Genomic DNA, 19,315 nt, shown 5'->3' with positions numbered 1-19,315 from the left:
GGTGGGGCGGAGAGGGGGAGAACAGCGCTGTAAAATCTCTCTCCTCTGGAGGATTTTCAAATGAAAGGCCCCCATCCAGCCTGACCACATTAGTCTAAGAGTTTTCTTCTCCGCTGGGTTCCCAAATGGATGATGTGGGAGGGGGCGCTGGCAGGGCAGACCCAGGGCAGTACAAATCCAGAGAGGAATACAATGCAAGGTACCATCACCCCTTCTCATCATCCAGGACTATTCTCCAGCCCACTGCCTGCTCTCTCAGTCACCAGGGCTATTTCCCGTGGGGACCTCTCCAATCCCCAACTGGAGTTTCAGCTCCTGTAAGAAACAGGAAATACATTTTGGCTATTTTTTTTTCCCCCTCAGCACCTACCCTAGCTTTTGTACAGAACAGGTGCCTAGCAAACATTTGTTAAACAGAGTCGGTGTTTAATGAATCCTTGACAAAATGATCTAAGGATACATGGGGCAAAACCCCTACTTAAGAATGAAGCTTTAGAAATTACTAAGAGATTTTGCCTCCTTCTGATTCCCACTCCACAAATGAAAACTGAGCTTAGAAACGAAACTATTGAGATTTCCAAGTAAATCCTCATTTGACAAACAGTTATTGACCATCCTGGGTGATGTGGACATGGTCCCCAGCTCAGCCACAGTGCACGGGGAAAGGAGACTTGTCGTCATGTGGGAGGCGCTAGGATGGATGTGCATATGGGAAACCACGCAGGACAAAGGGAGGTACCCCAAGCCCACCATTTTTGTTCGTGGGGAATGTCAACAAAAAATCTTTGAGAATGAGTGGCAGACACTTGAGCTGCGCACTGAAGGATGCTGGGAAGGCAGCCGAGGGAAGGAAGCATGCCTCCCCATATCACATGCACAGTCTTGAGCTGTGAATTTCCATGTAAACTACAAATAAAACACTTGCTCTGCTAAGCAGCCTCCCCCACAAAACCTTGAAGTGTCTGCCCACTCTGCTGTGGTGTTTTTCTCTGACGTTCAGGTCAATCGCCAACGCCAACTCCTACTTCATTTATATGGAAGCATTTCCCAACACAAAACACCGATATATTTGCCACACGATATTAGAGCGGCAAAGAAGTAATTCAATTATGTGACTTAATCAGTTCAAATGGCTGATGTACAAGGATCGCAGGATGCCACCCAGCTTTCAACTGAGGGCGAATAATTGTTCCATAATTTCTTAATTCTCCCACAAGACACTTTAAATTAAAGAATGTCAATTTGCCAAGCCAGACTGCATTGTATTCTTAAATTGGGCCTGAAATAGCCACGGGATGAAGGGTAATAAGGCAGAGAGCAGAGCCCAGAGTGCCTGGTGCTGTGCAAAATTGTTTAATACGGTCAGACCCTTTAATCTTCATATCTACTGATGCAGAAAGCAGCATATTTCTGTCACTTATGATAAGAAACATTACTCTTTAAATTCCTTGGTGAGGCCTGCCGATCTTAGGCAGCCAAGATAGCAGGAATCTCCATTTCTGTGTCTGTGAACATTTTCCCCCCTTAAATTGGTTTTATTCTAATCCATTTAGTCTCCAATTTAAGTCAGAGACAAGTAACCCTGACTGCAAACACAGGAGAACAAAGGCTTGTGCCTTTCAGTTCTCATATTCCACTGGCCACCACCTCCTTGGATAAGTCAGTGATTAAACAAAGAATGAACCTGAGAGACTGGACTACTATAGGACAGGCAGTTAGTTCCAGAAAGTAAGAGAATTGGAGCAGCTTTTGAGAGGTACAAAATCATGCTCAAAAGTTGAGGGTGCAGAGGGGAGAGATGGGGATGATTTGAATTATTTGTGTAAAAGAACCAAGCATTTTACTCACGTATGTCCTAGAAAACGGTTTGGTCAATGTGTCCAGGCTGGGTGGCGGTGATGCTGGGGAAAGGCGGGTCCTGAGGTCTGGACTGAAGAAAGTGGCTGATGTTTTCCAAAGATTGCCAGGGCCACGAGTCAGGAATCGTCATCGAGAGAAGCCAAGGACATAGCTGCATTGAAAGAAGTATATGTCAGTTTCAAAAGCAAGCCACTGAAGGAGAAAGGAGGATGAAGTACACAGTTGTCACAATGGAGCATCATTCTGAGACATATGTGATGCATGAGGTGGGCCTGGGGCACAGAGATCATAGGAATCATGCCAGGCTAAACAAAAGGGAATGTGTGCCTCTGTACCTAGCCTTGTGCTAGACAACGTGGAGGGTACAAACTAAGCATAAAACATTCGTCAATTTTCAGTTTAAGAATTTGGACTGGGTTATACATACATAGTCTAAAATTCAACAGGTACAAATTATACATTTTTCCCTTGAGTGAATCTATCTGTAGGATAAATATCTAGAAGGAGAATTATTGGGTAAAAGAAACATATTTTAAATTTTGATAGATACTGTCAAATTACCATTTATAAAGGTTGTACAATTTTACACTATCTACAGCAATATATGAAAGGATAACTTTCCCATGCCCTCACCAACAGAGCCAATCACAGTTCTTTATTTAAAGAGACATGAGATATAAGGCATACAAACGGCAATCATAGTGCTAATATTTAATGAATGATCACAGCAGTTTAGGTACAGTTTTTAGTCTCTCTCTATATTAATTCATTTATTCCTAGCAGCAACTCACTGATGTAGGGACTATTATTATCATCATTAAACAGATAAAGAAATAGCAAAAGAGAACTTAAGAATCTTGTTCATGGCCAAAGCTATGAAAGACAGAGCTGGGATTCCAACACTGGCACTGAGCAGTTCTTTGTAGCCCAAACTCTTAACCGATAGCTCTTTTTCCAGAAGGTGGGATGTCATCTATGGTATGTGTTATAACAGGTACACAAATAGGAGAGTTGAGGTGGGGCGTGTATGCAGGAAATCAGAGAGACCAGCTCTTTCCACTTAATGAAAGTAGACACAGGCTATTAACTGGGGAAATGTTGGGCTATAGTGATTGATAAGGAGCACTCTAAGAACACGTTGACACATTTTTCTTATTTTTTCTTATCTCTTTCACTGTGAAAATCATTCTATACCCATTCATGATGAATTAGAGTGGTTAAAGCTTTGAAACTGAGTGTGTGCTGCAGTCAAGTGAATGTGGCACATTAAGTACCATACACGGGGTTCAAATACAAGTTCTACCACTCTTTAGCTGGATGACCTTAAGTAAGTTATGTACCTTTCCTGAAACTCGCTCTTTTTCAAATGAAAAAATAAATGAGCCCATAACCCCAGAAAGATTTTTATGACAACTATGTAATAAATATCATTAGTTGCAAACAATTTCTACCTACTATTTGACCTTATTCCTTCCTGCTTCTTTTTATAGACCTGCTTTCATCAACTTAGTGTATTTCCTTTTCTTAAACATGATGGAATTTTGCAGTCCATGCTGAAATACTCCCTCCCAAGTCCTATCTGTAAGAATTCTACCATTGCACTGGCGTGTGTGGCTCAGTTGGTTGGAGCACCATTCTGTACACCAAAAGATGGCGAGTTTAATCCCGCCTTAGGGCACATGTGAGAGACAACTAATCAATGTTTCTCTCTCACATCGATGTTTCTCTCTCTCTCTATCTCTCTCTCAAATCAATTTAAAAAAGAAAATAAAAAAGAATTCCACTATTAAGCCAGCTAGGTCTGCATCAGATGCCACCAACTACAAAAAGTGCGTATTCACCAATGCCCTTTGCAAACCTACCCCTAAGTGGTTTGAATTCCTAAGTACCATTGGACTCTACTACTTTTAAGATATTAATAATCATAATACAAGTAGTTAACAAGGGCTTTAGTGCATACCAGGCACTGTTCATAACACTGTATATATTTCTACTTCAGTTAATCCTCTCCACTTGTGATAGGCATTGTTATTATCCCCACTTAGACATAGTCATGAATGTCGGTCATATTTGTAGGTCTTTTCTGCACAGCTGGACTGAAGGCTCAAAAGGGCAAAGAGAATCTGTGCAAAATATTTAAAGATGTATGTTTAGAAGCCAAAGAACCTGGGTTCCAGTCTTGGTCCTACTGCTGTGTGATATTCGGCAAGTTACCGAACATCTCCAGGCATCAGTTTTAATTTGGAGAAGGGGATGCTAATAATCCCTACTTTGAATAGCCATTATAAGGTTTAACTGAGTTTGTAGATACAAGAATTTGAAACAAGGTATGGCAAATGGTGAACATTTAAATGTCAGCTTATGTTATTATTTAAATAGCTATATAGGTTTCTGACAAAATGCTTGCTTCATAACTTTGCATCCCTATTCTCTCTGCCTGTGCCACTTTTTCCCACCTTCACCCATCATTTCACTGCCAACCTGAAGAACATAAGGTCTAGGTCTCTGGGATCTACCTCCAGCATCTTCTGCCCCCTTGCTAGGGAGTGCTCCTTCTTTCGTCTCTTCTATTACTTTATGCCCAATTCTCTTGTACCATTTACCTCACTGTGCTGCAATTCTTTGTTATAATTCCTGCTCAGAATTATGAGCTCTCTGAGGATGGACAATGTCTTGTTTATGTTTAATCCCTAATACTTTAGCACACTGCTAGCTACCAGAAGCTGGATGCTCATTATGTGCCTGTTAAGTGAATAAATAGATGTTTTAAAATAAATACCCACCCCTGTCCTGTGTGGCTAAGTTGGTTGGGCTTCATCCCATGCACCAGGAGGTTGCCAGTTCAATTCCTGTAAGGGCACATGCCCGGGTTGTGGGCTCCATCCCCAGTAAGGGGCTTGCAGGAGACAGCAAATCGATGTTTTGTTCTCACATTGATGTTGCTCTCTCCCTCTTCCTTCCTCTCTCTCTAAAAATCAATAAACTATTCTTTTAAAAATAAATCCTATATAATAAAGGGCTAATATGCAAATTGACCAAACAACGGAACAACCTGTCACTACAATGCCCACTGACCACCAGCAGGGAGACGCTCAACGCAGGAGCTGCCCCCTGGTGCTCAATGTACTCTCACAAGGGGAGTGCTGCTCAGCCAGAAGCCCTGGCCTCCACAGCAGTGCTAAGGATGTCCTACTGCGGGGAGCAGACCTACACTGTCAATCGGACATCCTCTGAGGGCTCCCAAACTGCGAGAGGGTGCAGGCCGGGCTGAGAGAACCTCTCAAATGCACAAATTTCATGCACCGAGCCTCTAGTTAATTAATAAATACTCAAATGATTAGATAGGAAAAAGCACCAATTCTTAGCTCACTACTATATAATTTACCAAAAAGTCAGTCAGTCTCCCAAAGATTAGGAAAGAAACTCTACTAAAACTAAACATTTTATAAAAATAGAGGAGAGGGTCCTGTCAGGGACCTATGGCATTGCTATCAGCCACACATACACAGGCCATGCTGCCAAGCTATTGATGTTTTAGTGATCGACATTGCAGAAGGATAGAATCACCAGCAGTTCATCAACTGAAGACACTAACAAGCACACAGGCTGCTCAGATAGAAGCAGAGCGTGTGGAAGGAAAATAATAATTAACTCCTAAGGAGAGGGGCAAGTAAACATTCTACTAAAAGGGGGAAAAACTCCCAAACAAATATAATCTCCTTCCATTATGCTATGAGCATTAAAATTAATGGTGTTGGTTTTTCTGTGGTTTGGATAGTCATTGTATTTAACAAGCCGAAGTTAACTTCATAGGGAAAAGGGAAATAAATTAAATGTGCGGTGTCTCCGGAAACTTCATTTTCTGAGTGAATAGCCAAGTTGATGCACATCACCAGAGTGTTTGACAATCAGGTTTCCATACTGGTGTGTTCTAAATGGGAAAGGAAGCCAACTCTTCATTTAAATTATATTGCAAATCACTTCTTGCCCGCTGAATGGCATTCAGCTGCAGTAGGTGGCTTTCACTGCCGGGCCCCCAAATAGGACATTGGCTGATTAATGCTAATTTGAAATGTTTTCTTGGGGGGAGGGGATGGGCACACTATCTTGGTGCATGTGAGGCGGAGGAAATTTTATGGTGGGTGACTGACTCAAAGGCCAACAGCATATTTGCCATCAGATAAAAATGCACATTCACAAACATACCAAGACAAGTCAATTATTCCCTGATTCACCGTTCCCTGAGTCCCTTTGTGTAAAGAAAACTATTCATGCTTCCCATCAGACGGGTACACAGAATCATAGCAAACAGGCCCCGGATTCCGCTAGTCTATATTATATTTCCCAGGGCACCTTCCTCTGTGGAAGTCATTAGTTTTGGTCTTTTTGTTCCCGATTTATCTAAACAGACATTTTGCTAAGTGAGCTCAGCTTTAGTTCCAGACACAGAACAGTTAGGAGACATAATTTTGATCAACTGGAAAAAAAGAAACAAAACATGCTTTGTAATTTTTTGATGTGGGTGACTGGGAATTTGTATTTCTCTACCTTGATAACTGATAGGTGGATAAACACTAAAATCAGTGCTCACAAGCTTATGATTCTCCCCCACACACACACTTAATAGTTCAAAAAAACAAACCCATCTTTGTGTTTTAATTACTCCCAATATAATGCACTTGAGTCAGATCGTTCAAAAATAAAGAAATTAATCAGAACCGACATCTGAAAGAATTAACATGAGCCAACATATTTCACTTATTAATTCAGCAACACTCTTTGAAAAGAAAATAATAATCAGTGCGATTCATCTAACTCAGGGTGGGGAGGGCGGCCCTGCTCCCGGGTGTCCAGTCACATGGAGCATGCTCCCTGGACATTGCTGTCACTGATGATAAGGAGTATGCGGCATAGAGGTTGGAGCGTTTGAGTCAGACATTCTGGCATGGAATCCTAGTAACTGTTCCCTTCTTGCAGGGTTGTTGTGAGGATTTGAGGTGAACTAACTAATCTGCCTGTCATCAAGTAGACACGTCATAAATGAGAGCTACTATGACAATGTCTTTAAAACAGAACACCTTTCGGCTTTTATCCTGCCATACTACCATGATAATAAGTGAGTAGTGCTAGGATATTGGTTCTCAGTAGATCTAATGGGCTAATTTATACATACATAAATAGCCAGCATGCCATAAGGTCACATTTTCTGTTGTGTGTTTAACTCAATGTGTTTCAATAGCAGAAAGCTAATTTCCATGTGGGTCTTTGACCTTTAAAATTACTGGGTGTACTGCTCTCAAGTGACAGGGTCTTTCCTATACCTGACACTGATTTGCGAAATTAGATGTCGGGAGAGCTGAAACATAATTCTTATGAACAAGACAACAGTGTAACAAGCCAGGGACTATCTCAATAAACTTGACGACAGCAAAGTCTTGGTGGCCATCAAGTGACCAGCCTTCTGCCATCACAGGCTTGTGAAGCAGCTCAGGACGGTTAGCAGGGGAGCATGGACAGGCCTGTGAGCAGGTTGCACAGCTATCGTGAGTACACGAGGTGCTCTGCCCTGTAATGAAGCGGTGATTCTCAAACTGCATGTGAGAGTCACCAGGGGGACGTCACAAGCTGCTGAAATTCGGGCTCCACCAGACCGAGTGAGTCATAGCCTCTGGGGGTGGAGACTGTACACTGTACAGTTTTTACAGGCTCTCTAGGCTATTGCAATGTGTAGCCTGGGAGGGGGGGGGGAATCACTGGAGTAAAGAAATGTTCTGATTGGTTGATGGTATTAAAAATCGGGTAGTCTTTCATTTCATAAGAAGGCTGAAAAGTGTGGGAGCAACAACTGGAAAAGCAGACCCCCCCCAAAAAAAAAGAGAGAAAGCAGGAAGAATGGGGTGGATCTCCTGATGGGGAGAAGAGGATAAGTGGTAATAAAAGCAGTGGGTGGTGCCGCCCTGAGGATCTTGCCATGGGAGACAGAGCTGGCCTGATGGGGGGTCGGGGGCGGGGGAGGAAAGCTGGACAGCAACCATGGACACACACTCCCTCCCCCAGCCTTTGAGAGGGTGATACCACTGCCATAAAGTAATCTCTGTCAGAGAGGGATGGGAAAGTTGGTAAGTTCTATGAATGCTTATGCAGTGTAGTAGTTTGGAAGCATGTAATTAACACCTACTATATGCCAGGAATTGCCAGGGTGCCTAGGATTCAGAATCACACCAGAAAAGGCCCCAGTGTTAAGGAATTTACCATCTAATGGGGAGGGAAAAGCAAGTAAACAACATGTAATATTGGTTGTGCATTGGAATTGGAGAGCAAAAGAGCTGAGACAGTGCAGGCAGGACTGTCAGTTGGGCATCGCTGAGAGTAGCATAGAATCAAGGTGAAAAGAGCATGGACTCCAGAGACCAAGGGCCAGAGTGAAAGCCAACCTCCACTCTTTCCCAGCTGTGTGACCCTGGGTGAGGTATTTAACCTCTTTGTGCTTCATTTTCCCATCTACAGAATAAAAGTGATAACACTACTTTGTAGGGTTGTTGTGCTGATTAAACGAGTTAATCAATGTAAAGCACTCTGAACAATGCGTGGTTCAAGGTGAGCACTCAGTAAGTATCAATTGCTACTATTATCGTCTGATTGCAAGCAAAGGCTATCAGCTCTACCTAATTTATTAGGGTGGGGAGGCGAGGGAAGAAGGTGAGGGGAGGTTATTCAGGGGAGGTTTCCACCATAGTTGAAAGCAGATCTTGCTATTCAAAGTGTGGTCCCTGCAGAAGCCTTGTCAGAGTCATTTGGGGGCTTGTTAGCAATGCAAAATATCACGCCCTACCCCAGACCTACTGCATCAGAACCTGCATTTTAACAAGATCCCCGGTAATTCTTTTGAGCAAACTTTAAAGATTGAGAAACGCTGGTGTAGAATAGTGTTCCTGAGCTGCAGAAATCGGAAGAGCTAACACACAGGCCAAGGCATTGTAGATATGCATTGTGGGGCTGTGGAGTCTGAGGCAGGAAGTGGTGGGAGAGGATAGGAGGTGTGGGCCAGCAAGGCCACTGGAAAAGGGCTGAGCCTCATGCATCCAGGTTTGCCGCAGCAAGGCCAGGGCTAGTGTCGGATTTTATTTGAGAAAGCTCATCACGTTGGCTGTGTGTGGGCTAGAGCCCCGAGGGGAGAGAGTGGAGGAGGATCTTAGAACTCCTCTGAAAGAAAAGATGAGACTGGGAGGCAGTGAAGGTAGAGAGGAGGAAGTGAACTTGAGGATGACTCAGGATGGCAGACTAAACATGAGAAATGAGGAAGCCAGAGGAACGGTGTGTGACTCAGGCTTCGAACTTGGGACTAAGTGAAACAAGCTGCTCTCTTCATAACCCCTTTCAGTGGTTTCTCCCTGGTTGGTTTCCCAAACACTGCCCAATGCAGGACCTTGTATTCTTACCAAGACTCAGTTTTCCTAAAATAAGGGAGAGAACATTTTGGAGGAAAGAAGGCATGTAGCTACACCAACTACTGACCCCAAAGCCTGGTGTATGTATGAGCCAACCGAGCTCCTGGCTGGCAGCAGGGATGAGGTCTAATTTACCATATATTACCAGAGCCAAGGACAGTGCCTGGCACACAACTGATGGGATAAAGCTGGCTGAGTGAGATGGGCATATCTCTGAAGTCCCTGCTTTACAGTTTACAGGCCATGTGACTTTGGCCATGTCACTAATACTTCTGGGCCTGTTTTTCCATGTATAAACCAAGTATGATAGAGTCTACCCAGCATCATTATCATGTGTATGGTGCACAGAGTGATCCTAGGTTAATGCTCAGCCCAGGGTATGTACTCAGTGAGTGGTGACTGCTACTACTAATATTAATACTGCTACTATTACAGTTACTATTATGATTACTATTACGATTACAATCACGATTACTATTACTATTACTATTACCATTACTATTATTACATGCTTGTAGACTTAAAAACTAGCATCAAGGCCAAACAAGTTAGGAAAAAGGGACTTTATCATAAAAACACAATTACAGTAAGCTTTTTGATAAATATAGGAAATATATTCTGTGTCAGTTAACAGAAACTCTTGGACCAACATGACTTGATAGAGAAATCTGAGAGACAGCATAGCAGTTAAAGGGGCAGACTTTGAATCAACCCCCAGCTTCACCACATATTCGCTATGCAATCCTGGGTAAGTTACTTAACATCTCCGGGTCTCAGCTCTCTCATTTGTAAGATGGGAGTGTTCATAGTAACCTGCCTCGTGGAATTGTTGAATATTAAATGAGGTAGCATGCATAACGTATTTAGAAGTGCCTAACAGTATGCAACCACTCAATAATTGTTAACTATTGTGATTATTGTTTTGGTTTTTCACTGTGTGTGTGTGTGTGTTTAAGGCAAAATCAGGAAACTAGAAGAAGCATGAAACACTGGGCTCCTGGTTCGTCTGCATGTGGCTAACAATGTAACCAACTCCAAAGAGAAGAGAGGCTCGCCCCTCTCATTATTCCTAGCGCTGGGCAATTCCGAGATGCTGTCTGGCAATCCTAATAGCTACAGGCTGGCTATTTAATGACTTACAAAAACAACAAGAAAGAGGAACCATCATTTGATGCCTAAAAGTGACATAAAATGAAAGAGAAGGTTTGAGTGTGTAAAAAACGTATTGTTCCGTTCCTTACGGCAATTAGTGTAATCAGGAGAGATACAGCACAGTGAGCAGGCATATCCGGGACTCCTTCTCCTGTTCTATCAAAGGATAATATATATTTTCACCTTCAGAAAGGTTAGGTAATTATAAATGTATTCTCCTTACTCATAATATTTTAAGCAAGTAATTGTTGCCCATGGGAAAATGTTTAATTATTTCTGATGAACAGTAGTGGCACAGAAACATGAGAACATGACAGGCAGAGTGTGGAAACCGCAGCCCAATTCTTAATTGTGTGGAAATCTTGTCTTTTCGTGGTGGGGGGAAAAAAAATCCCATATTGATTTTTCTCTCAATTGATTTCACAAAATGTTCAGTTTAGCAGCGCTGAGTCCCTCCAATTATAGCATCTTGGTTTCCATAGCGAGAGCCTGCCTCATGCCTCCATGATGGAAGCCTCACACCAAGTAGGGTTGGGCTGCCCAGCTAGGCCCCTTCCACAGACATTACAGCCTCAAAACTGTGCCACTCCCCTCCCCTGGGCCCATATCTTTAAAGGGGATAGAGAAGTGCGAGAGAATGCAGCTTTGGGATGACACAGACGGGTGGAGGAGCCCTTTCTCGTTCCATGTATGCCATGGAGGCCCATCAGAGGAGGGGGGCTTGGGAAGCTTGTAGATGAGAAGCACCCTGTTGTGGATGGGACTCCAAAGACCCAGCTAGGGAGGTGGCTTACCAGAAGCTACACAGCAAAAGCAGGTCTTAAAAGAAGATCTTTGTACTCCAAATCCAGGTGATTTGGGAAGGGGAAGAGAAGCAAGTTGAACTGGGAAGAGCATGGGCTTCAATCCCAGTGGAGTTGACATGACCATCTGAGAACTGGTCCTTCAGAAGAACATGGATTCCCAGGCCACTTGCAGAAAGGGCTGAAGGGGTAACAGGCAGGGGGCTGCAGACAAGCCCCCTAGACTCCCTTCCCTGTAGGTGGCACCTATTGTCTCCCCTCGGGGTGTCTTAGCGGGGAAGAGCAAGCAATTTAGGACTCACACTAACTTGACTTCAAACCTGCCTTTTTCTAACAATGCTGTGGCGTAGGCAGCACTATCACCTTTTACATATTTAGGAAACTGAGGCTCAGAAAAGTTAAGGGGCTTTTTCCCCAAGACAGAATGTAAGTAGGACTTTAACCCATCTCGTTTTCATGCCTACCACAACCAACTGCTGGAATAATTCCATTAAAAAAAAGTTTCCCATCCTGTGTGGCTTAGTTGGTTGAGGCTTGCCCCATGCGCCAGGAGGTGCACATGCCCAGGTTGCAGGATCAATCCCCAGTAGGAAGCATGCAGACGGCAGCCTGTCAATGTTTCTATCTCTCTCTCTCCCTCTCCCTACATCTCTCTGAAATAAATGAAAACATTCTATATATAACACCTACAAAGTGATAATAGCATGAAAAATCAGTCATTTTATACCTTAATTTTTAATTCACTCATACATTAAAAACTGGTTATACACTAGTCAACTCTTCTTAAAAGAATTTTTTTATTAAGACAATTATAGATTCACATGAAATTTTAAGAAATAACAGTGAGGTCCCATGTGTATTATAGTCAACTTTTGGATGAAAATTTTGTATCAAATATGGGAGACTTTGGACCAAGGAGACTTAATAAAAAAGAAAAACAGTGTCAAGCAGCACATAAGGTGGTTAAGTCTGTAGGCCTTTAAGCTCTGTGTTGGGTTCAAATCCCCACACCACCACTTCTCCACATTGTGATTCCAGGGACTTTCTGGCCACTCTGTTTCCACATCTGTGATAAAAGGATGCTCATAGCCACCTCACTTATAAGACTGTTGTGGGATTAAATGAGTTCATACACATAAGGTGCTTAGAACATATAACCAGCTGACCTTTGATATTCCTGGCATGAGTCTACATTTTTTGTGTATATACTAACTCAGAAAACACACTCAAATCGTTCCCCACCTATTCCATGCCCTTGGGGGTAAGGGACTGGAAATAAAGGTGGAGCTTTTTTGTTTTAACTTAAATAATATTTGCATAATGGTTTTATTAATCCATATAATCAATAAATGGGTTCTTTCAGATGTAGAAAATTCAATTTTTTTAAATACCAGATTACCCTGCGTGTGGGGAAGATGTTCAAGGACACCAGCAGTTTCTTGCAAATGTGGGGATTTTATTCCTTTCTTTCTTTTATAAAGTCTCCAATAGAGAGTGCAGGATAAAAAAAAATTCCTCATGAAATAGAATCTATTTTCTCATTTCATCTACGTGTGAAGTTTACGTGTTCTAAACCAACAGGGATGGGAATTGCTTCTGGATCCTGCAGGCAAAATGAAAAGTGTCTGATCTGACTTCCTTGTCAGATGTGGAAGTCCTTAGAAAATCCTCTCACTGTCATAGTCAGCAAATACTTCTCCAAAGAACACAACCTGTGTTTATGCCCGTGTTACTGGTAAATAATTAGGGCAGATGAAGGTGTAACAGAGCAAAGGGCAGAGCAGCTGAAGGTGTCTTAGGTGTCACTGGGCTGGACTCCCCGACCCCAAACCACTCACATACACAGACCACCAACCACCACCTCCACTTGAGGGGGGAACCGGAAACCATAAAATGACGATGATGTGCTGATCTGCACAGGCCACCCGAGGAGTGAATGACAGGCAAAATGGAGTCTTCAGAACCCCTAGGATACCTTCATTCCACCTTTACTTTAACTCTTGCACAATGCACAGCCTTTATTTAATGATCCTGCTCCCTGACTCAACTAGTGTATTTACCTCTGGACACTCCGTGGCCAAGACTGAGTTTCTCTCAGGGGCTGCTCAGGAAACACATTCCCAGTGGAATGGAATGCAAACCTCTCATCTCAACATATGCTTTCCATCCTAGACTACCCTGCCAGCTCCCAAAAGTCCTTTTGCTCAAGGGTGGGTTTATAAAAGGTAGTACTGAGCTAGGATTGGGTATAAATATCACAAGTGCCACCAGGCGGGTATCTACATTTTTGTGTGTATATACTAACTCAGAAAACACACTCAAATCTTTCCCTACCTATCCCATGCCCTTTTGGGGTAAGGAACTGGAAATAAGGGTGGAGCTATTTTGTTTTAACTTAAATAACATTTCTATAATGGTTTTATTCATCCATATCAAGGCAGAGTTGTTAGGGGAAATGGCAGCTGGGCTAGTGTGATGGAGGCAATCTCCCACGGGGAAGTGGCGCTTGAGCAATGCACTGTGGGATGTTAGGTGCCCCCGGAAAACACCTGGGCTCCCTGCTACATCTTTATTTGGAGCCAGGATAGGACTCACCTAATCATTTAGGGAAAGCTCGAGCTTTGTTATCAAGGTGCCTCCAAGAGTGAGGAATGCCCAGGACATCAGCCAGGCCCCAGGGAGTCTGCACAGCAGACAAGGCTGGGCAACTTTAACAAGACTGCAGAGGTAACTCCTAGGACACCTTGGCTTGCCTCTCCTCAGTGAAAACCTACGCTTCCTTCACCAGGTTTCAGACCTTTATCCATCTGGCCAACCAGGGTCAGTGTTTAAGTCTCTGACGCTGCTCCTTGGGGATGAGAAGGAGTATTGCTGTTTATGATGGGTCTCCTTAATGCTATTCCTTTCTTCAGAAGGCCTTTCTGACTTCCCACTCACAGCTGGTATATCTCAGTGCATCTGTAATCACTTGGTCTACACCCCCTCTTCCTTGATAGGTGACCAGCTCTATAGGGGCAGGGACTATACTTTCCACTTCTCTGTTATATCCCTGGAGCCTAGCATAGCCCTGGTACACAGTAGGTGCTTAATAAATAGTTCCTGCATAAATGACTGACAATAAGATAAAGTACTTTTTATATGTATTAACTATTTTGTTTAGTTCTCACATGATCTATAGAAAGGGAAACTACTATTCTAATTTTTAACAATGAAAAAAACTAGAAATTAAAGAGGGTAAGTGGCCTAGTAGCAAGGTTGAGAGTTAGTCCAGTTGAGACCACCCAGTCTGGCTCTCTTGCTACAATTATGTGACCTTCCTCCTTGCTCTTTAAATTTTCTCTCTATTCACCTAAATCCTAAAGATAAACTTAGAATCACCAGCACCTTCCATCCCCCACACCTGCTGTGGATCCCAATTGATAACTGCAAAAAGCATTTGCTATTGTTCTGAGAAGCTGGGAAGTCAATGTGTTCATTAGCGAGTTCCCCCTCCCTGCAATCAGCTAGGAAGATGAGGTGCTGGGGCCTGTTCTCTGTATTTCTCTTCAACCATCTGTGACTAAAAATGTTTTTGAAATCTACTCTTCCCCAACTATCACAATTATAATTTCATCTCATCTTTATCTCCCTTTCCCATTCTAACACTCTCATCCCTGCAACTAAAACCCCAGAACCCCACCTGGCCTGGTGATCTGTTCCTCTTTCCCAAACCTTCTCTAGGCAGCAGGAAAGAGATCTGGGCAGCTTTAGGTCTCAAAGTTTTACCAAAAAGGAAAGCAGACTTTTGTCGTCAGTGCTTCCAGTCTGTCAGGCGCTGTGTTCATGGCTTGCTGTTCAGACACTCCAAAGAGAAGGCAAATGATGTGAGTATGAATCAGACAGAGGCTAACCCTGAGGCCACCAAACCCCAGCTCCCCCTGTTGCTTTTGCTCAGAACCAACCCCATTTCCTGGGGTACAGGCTGATGGACCAGCAGCCAGACTAAATAGAATCCCAATTGCTGTTGTGGCAGGATAGTACGAAGCTAGGAAAGTTACTTGGCAAGTGGAATAGGGAAACTGAGAACGAGAGCTGATTCAAACTGGCCTCATCCAGCAAGCACCCTGACTCACCTGCCTCCTTCTCCCTTGCACAGCCACTCCCTTAAACATTAGCCTTCAGAACAATGAGGTTCTGATTAGCATTAAATTATCTTGGGGACAAAGCCTCAGGTCTGTTGACCACTGTGAGACAGAGTTTTGGTCAAACTAGAGATAACGTCTAGACCTCAGTGGTGATTCAGCTCCAGGCCCAGAATAGCAGCAAAACCAGATGAAGTGACACCATGGCTGGCATCAGGACTAGACGCAAGGACCAATGACCCCCTACTCTAGTGCCAACCAATCTATAGAGACCATGACCCTGACCCTATACACTCATTTTTTAAAAAATATGTTTTTATTGGTCTTAGAGAAAGGGAGATGGAGAGAGAGATAGAGAAAGAAAGAGAGAGAGAGACCAATGTAACAGAGAAACATCAATTGGCTACCTCCAGTACCCATCCTCACCAGGGACCAAACCTGCAACCTGGGCATGTGCCCTGACCAGGAATTTGAACCAGTGACCTTTTGGTGCACAGGATGGTGCTCAACCAACTGAGCAACACCAGCCAGGGCAATTCATTTTGATGCATCAGCATATTAAAGGACACACTTTTGAAATTGATGAATATTCTATTGAAATCCTCCTCTGAAACTTCCCCTAAAATTCCTGCCTTTAGAGAACAGATAAAAACCCTTCAGACAAAGGACCCAGTGTGCACACTCTCTCTCTAGAACATGCCCATGTCTTCTTTTTCTTTCTTTCTCCTAAGCTCTAAGGGTCCCCATGAGACTTGCTACTAGGGAAGCAGTGGACAGCAGCAGCTCCTCCAGGGTCAAATTAATCCCTGAACCTGTTTCCAAGGGCCCTTCTTTTGCCTCTGTTACTTGTTTCCTAAGTCCACACAGCCAAGCTGGCTCACTTCTTCTGCTTCTATGACTTTCTTTCTAAAAGGCCAAGGCAGGGCTCTGAGCAGCCCACTCAAATCTTCTTTTCAAGTGTACTGTCACTTTGCATGCTAAATAAACTTCCTCTTGTGTTAGAGTTCTCAATTCTGAATTCTTTCTTTGCTGAACTCAAGAACGAAGAGTCGACATTGCCAGTAACAATGTAAATTTTGGGGAATCCATTATATACACAAGACTTGGTCTGCATAGGATCAGCCACCAGGGATAGTTAGACACTTTATTTAAATAAAAATTTAAACCTATTTAAAAATCGCAATTATAACACAATGAACATCTAAATACTACTCTTTACCTAGGTTCACCAACTTTTAATATTTTGCCACACTTGTCTTATCTTTTTCCTTGTGTACTTTTCTTTTTTTCCCTAAACCATTTAAGCATAAGTTGGCAACATCATGACTCTTTAACTCTAAATTCTTTAACAGGTATCTTCTAAGAACAAGGACATTTTCCTGGATAGCCACAATATTATGATCTGACTTGGCACATTAGAGAACTGTTATCTAACATGCATTCTGTATTCAGATGTTAATGTCTCAATAATCTCAATGTTTCTTTCTCATATAGGATTCAATCCAGAATCATGTGTTGCATTTAATTGTCATTTCCTATTAGCCTATAATATGAAACTGGTCCTCAGCCCATTTGTTTCTCATGACATTGACACTTTTGAATAGCATAAGCCAGTTGTTCTTCAGAATGATTCTCAATTTGTGTCACATGATTCCAATTAGCCCCATCATTGGTGACATTACATTTATCATATGATTAATATGGTATTCACCAGATTTCTTTGTTGTAATGGTACCTTTTCCCTGTGTAATTAATCAGTATTCTGGAATTCTATATGAGACTGTATAACTATTCTTATCCCAAACAACTTTTAATACAATGGTTTAAGCATCTGTTAATTATGCTTATCAAAATCAATTATTATACCAGTGGTTGCATAATAGTGGTTTTCTAATTCTACCATTCCTCATGCATTAGTTGGTTTCCTCTGTTAAAAAAAAAAGAGCTTTCCCTCTCTCTCTCTCTGTCCAATTTTTATTATCACTTTAGACCAGGGATAGGGAAAGTCCAGCCCAAGGGCCATATTAGGCCCACAGAATCATTTGGTCCAGCCCTGCCAAGGAATTATGGGTGAGTTAATTTAATGTTTGACCAAATATAGCAGCTAATTTTTAAGTTGATGTTTTGAATGATGTTCTAAATATCCAAATGGCCCTTGGCAGAAAAAAGGTCGCCCAACCCTGCTTTAGACCTATGTGTTCCTTTTTGTATTATTTAGTGTGTTAGAATTCATTGCTATCATTATTATTTCCAATTGAATAAAAGGAGAAAATGTTAAGTCTTCTAGCTCCATTCCCATTCTTTTTCTGCCCAACTTTGGCCACTTGAGGCTTCCTGGCCCCTTCTTTTCCCTGCTGACTTTATTCCTGAGAGGGAAACCTGAAAGGTCACACAGAAGAATCTGACACTGTATCATGATGCCTATTTTCATGCTGAGCTCCTTGAGGGATGGGGTCATATCTCCTCATCGCTGTGTCCCCCGCCCCTAGCAAGGTGCCTGGCAGGTAGCAGGTGCTCACTAGTTACTGTGAGATGCAGCCCAGGAAGGATTACTTCAACCGAGCACAAAGCTCAGTATCTCAGGCAGTCTTTAGCACAGGACGGGGAAGGAAAATTCACCTTTCCACACTATTTAGAATGGATCAGGCCCCTGAGAGACTCAGCAAAAAAGCAGCCATATTTGCTTGGACTTTTACATGAGATGTGAATACATGTACCTGGTGGGGTGTTTTGTTTTTTGTAATACTCACCTGAGGATATATTTTTATTGATTTTGAGAGAGAGAAAAAAGGGTTGGAGCGAGAGAGAGAGAGAGAGAGAGAGAGAGAGAGAGATCGGTTGTCTTCTGTATGTGCCTAGATTGGGAATCATACCCTCAACCTAGGTATGTGCCCTGACCAGAAATCAAGACTGCCACCTTTTGGTGTACGGGACAACACTCCAATGAACTGAGCCACCCGGCCAGGGATTATCTGGTGTTTTTAAGCCACTATCATCCCAGGTTTGTCACGTGAAGCTGAATTTATATCCTAGCTGAAACATTCCCCTTTGTACTTTATGTTCTAGTGCTCTAGTCATGATGGCTATTTCTGGTTCCCTGAACACACTACTCCAGTGCTTCTCAAATGAAACACCTGGGAATGCAGATTCTGACTCAGTGTGTCTGGGCTGAGGACTAAGACCCTGCATTTCTAACAAGTCCCAGGTGCAGCTGATGCTTCTGGTATGAAGACCACACCACATTTCTAAATAGCAAATCACTACTTTATGTCATATCTGAATGCATTTGCAAATGCTGCTCCCTTTGCCTCCAATCCTTGCTTCTTCTTGTGTATTTGGAACATTCCTATTTATTCATTAAACTCTTGCTCAAGGGTCATCTCTTCTTTCATTCACCAGCTGGTTTGTGAGTACCTACTATGTTCCATCACTGGTCCTGGGATCCACAACTATATAAGTAAATGAGATCTGTGCTCTCAGAAACCCCATACTCTAGTAGAGGCCATAAAAGAGGCAAACAAACCAACAAGAAAGCCACGGAAAAGGAAGGGGGAGCCCTGGCCAGGCATCATCCTGTTGCTCTGAAAGGTTGCTGACTCAATTCCCGGTCTGGGCACATACCCAGGTTGCCAGTTCAATCCCCAGTCCAGGTGAGTATGGGAGGCAGCTGATTGATGTTTCTCTCTCTCCCTCTTTCAGAATCAATAAAAGTATATTTTTTTTCTCTCTCACATTGATGTTTCTCTCTCTCCCTCTTTCAGAATCAATAGAAGTATATTTTAAAAAAATAAATGAAGGGGGAGAATTACAAGGGCAGGGACACTCCTTTAGGCACATGGTCACAGTGGGCCTTTCAAAGGGGGAGGTCATTGAGCTGAGATCTGGAAAAAAATGAGTCAGCCTTATGAATCGCTGGAGGGAGGGAAGAGCA

At 42.8% G+C, this 19,315-nt stretch overlaps 1 protein-coding gene across 6 annotated transcripts in view; it reads right to left on the bottom strand.

Moving 5' to 3' along the window:
• DAB1 (Dab, reelin signal transducer, homolog 1 (Drosophila)) overlaps positions 1–19,315 on the bottom strand; it is a 1,114,147-nt gene that overhangs the window by 793,683 nt on the left and 301,149 nt on the right. For all 6 annotated transcript variants that reach the window (XM_014542563.1, XM_014542562.1, XM_014542565.1 and 3 more), the window contains exon 2: positions 1,849–2,011. The gene's annotated coding sequence lies outside the window, so the exon portion shown is untranslated. The remainder of the gene's footprint in view (positions 1–1,848; positions 2,012–19,315) is intronic.

Source organism: Myotis brandtii, unplaced genomic scaffold (genome assembly GCF_000412655.1).
Source record: "Myotis brandtii unplaced genomic scaffold, ASM41265v1 scaffold304, whole genome shotgun sequence".
Taxonomy (NCBI): domain Eukaryota; kingdom Metazoa; phylum Chordata; class Mammalia; order Chiroptera; family Vespertilionidae; genus Myotis; species Myotis brandtii.
This window is presented reverse-complemented; position numbering and strand designations above follow the sequence as displayed.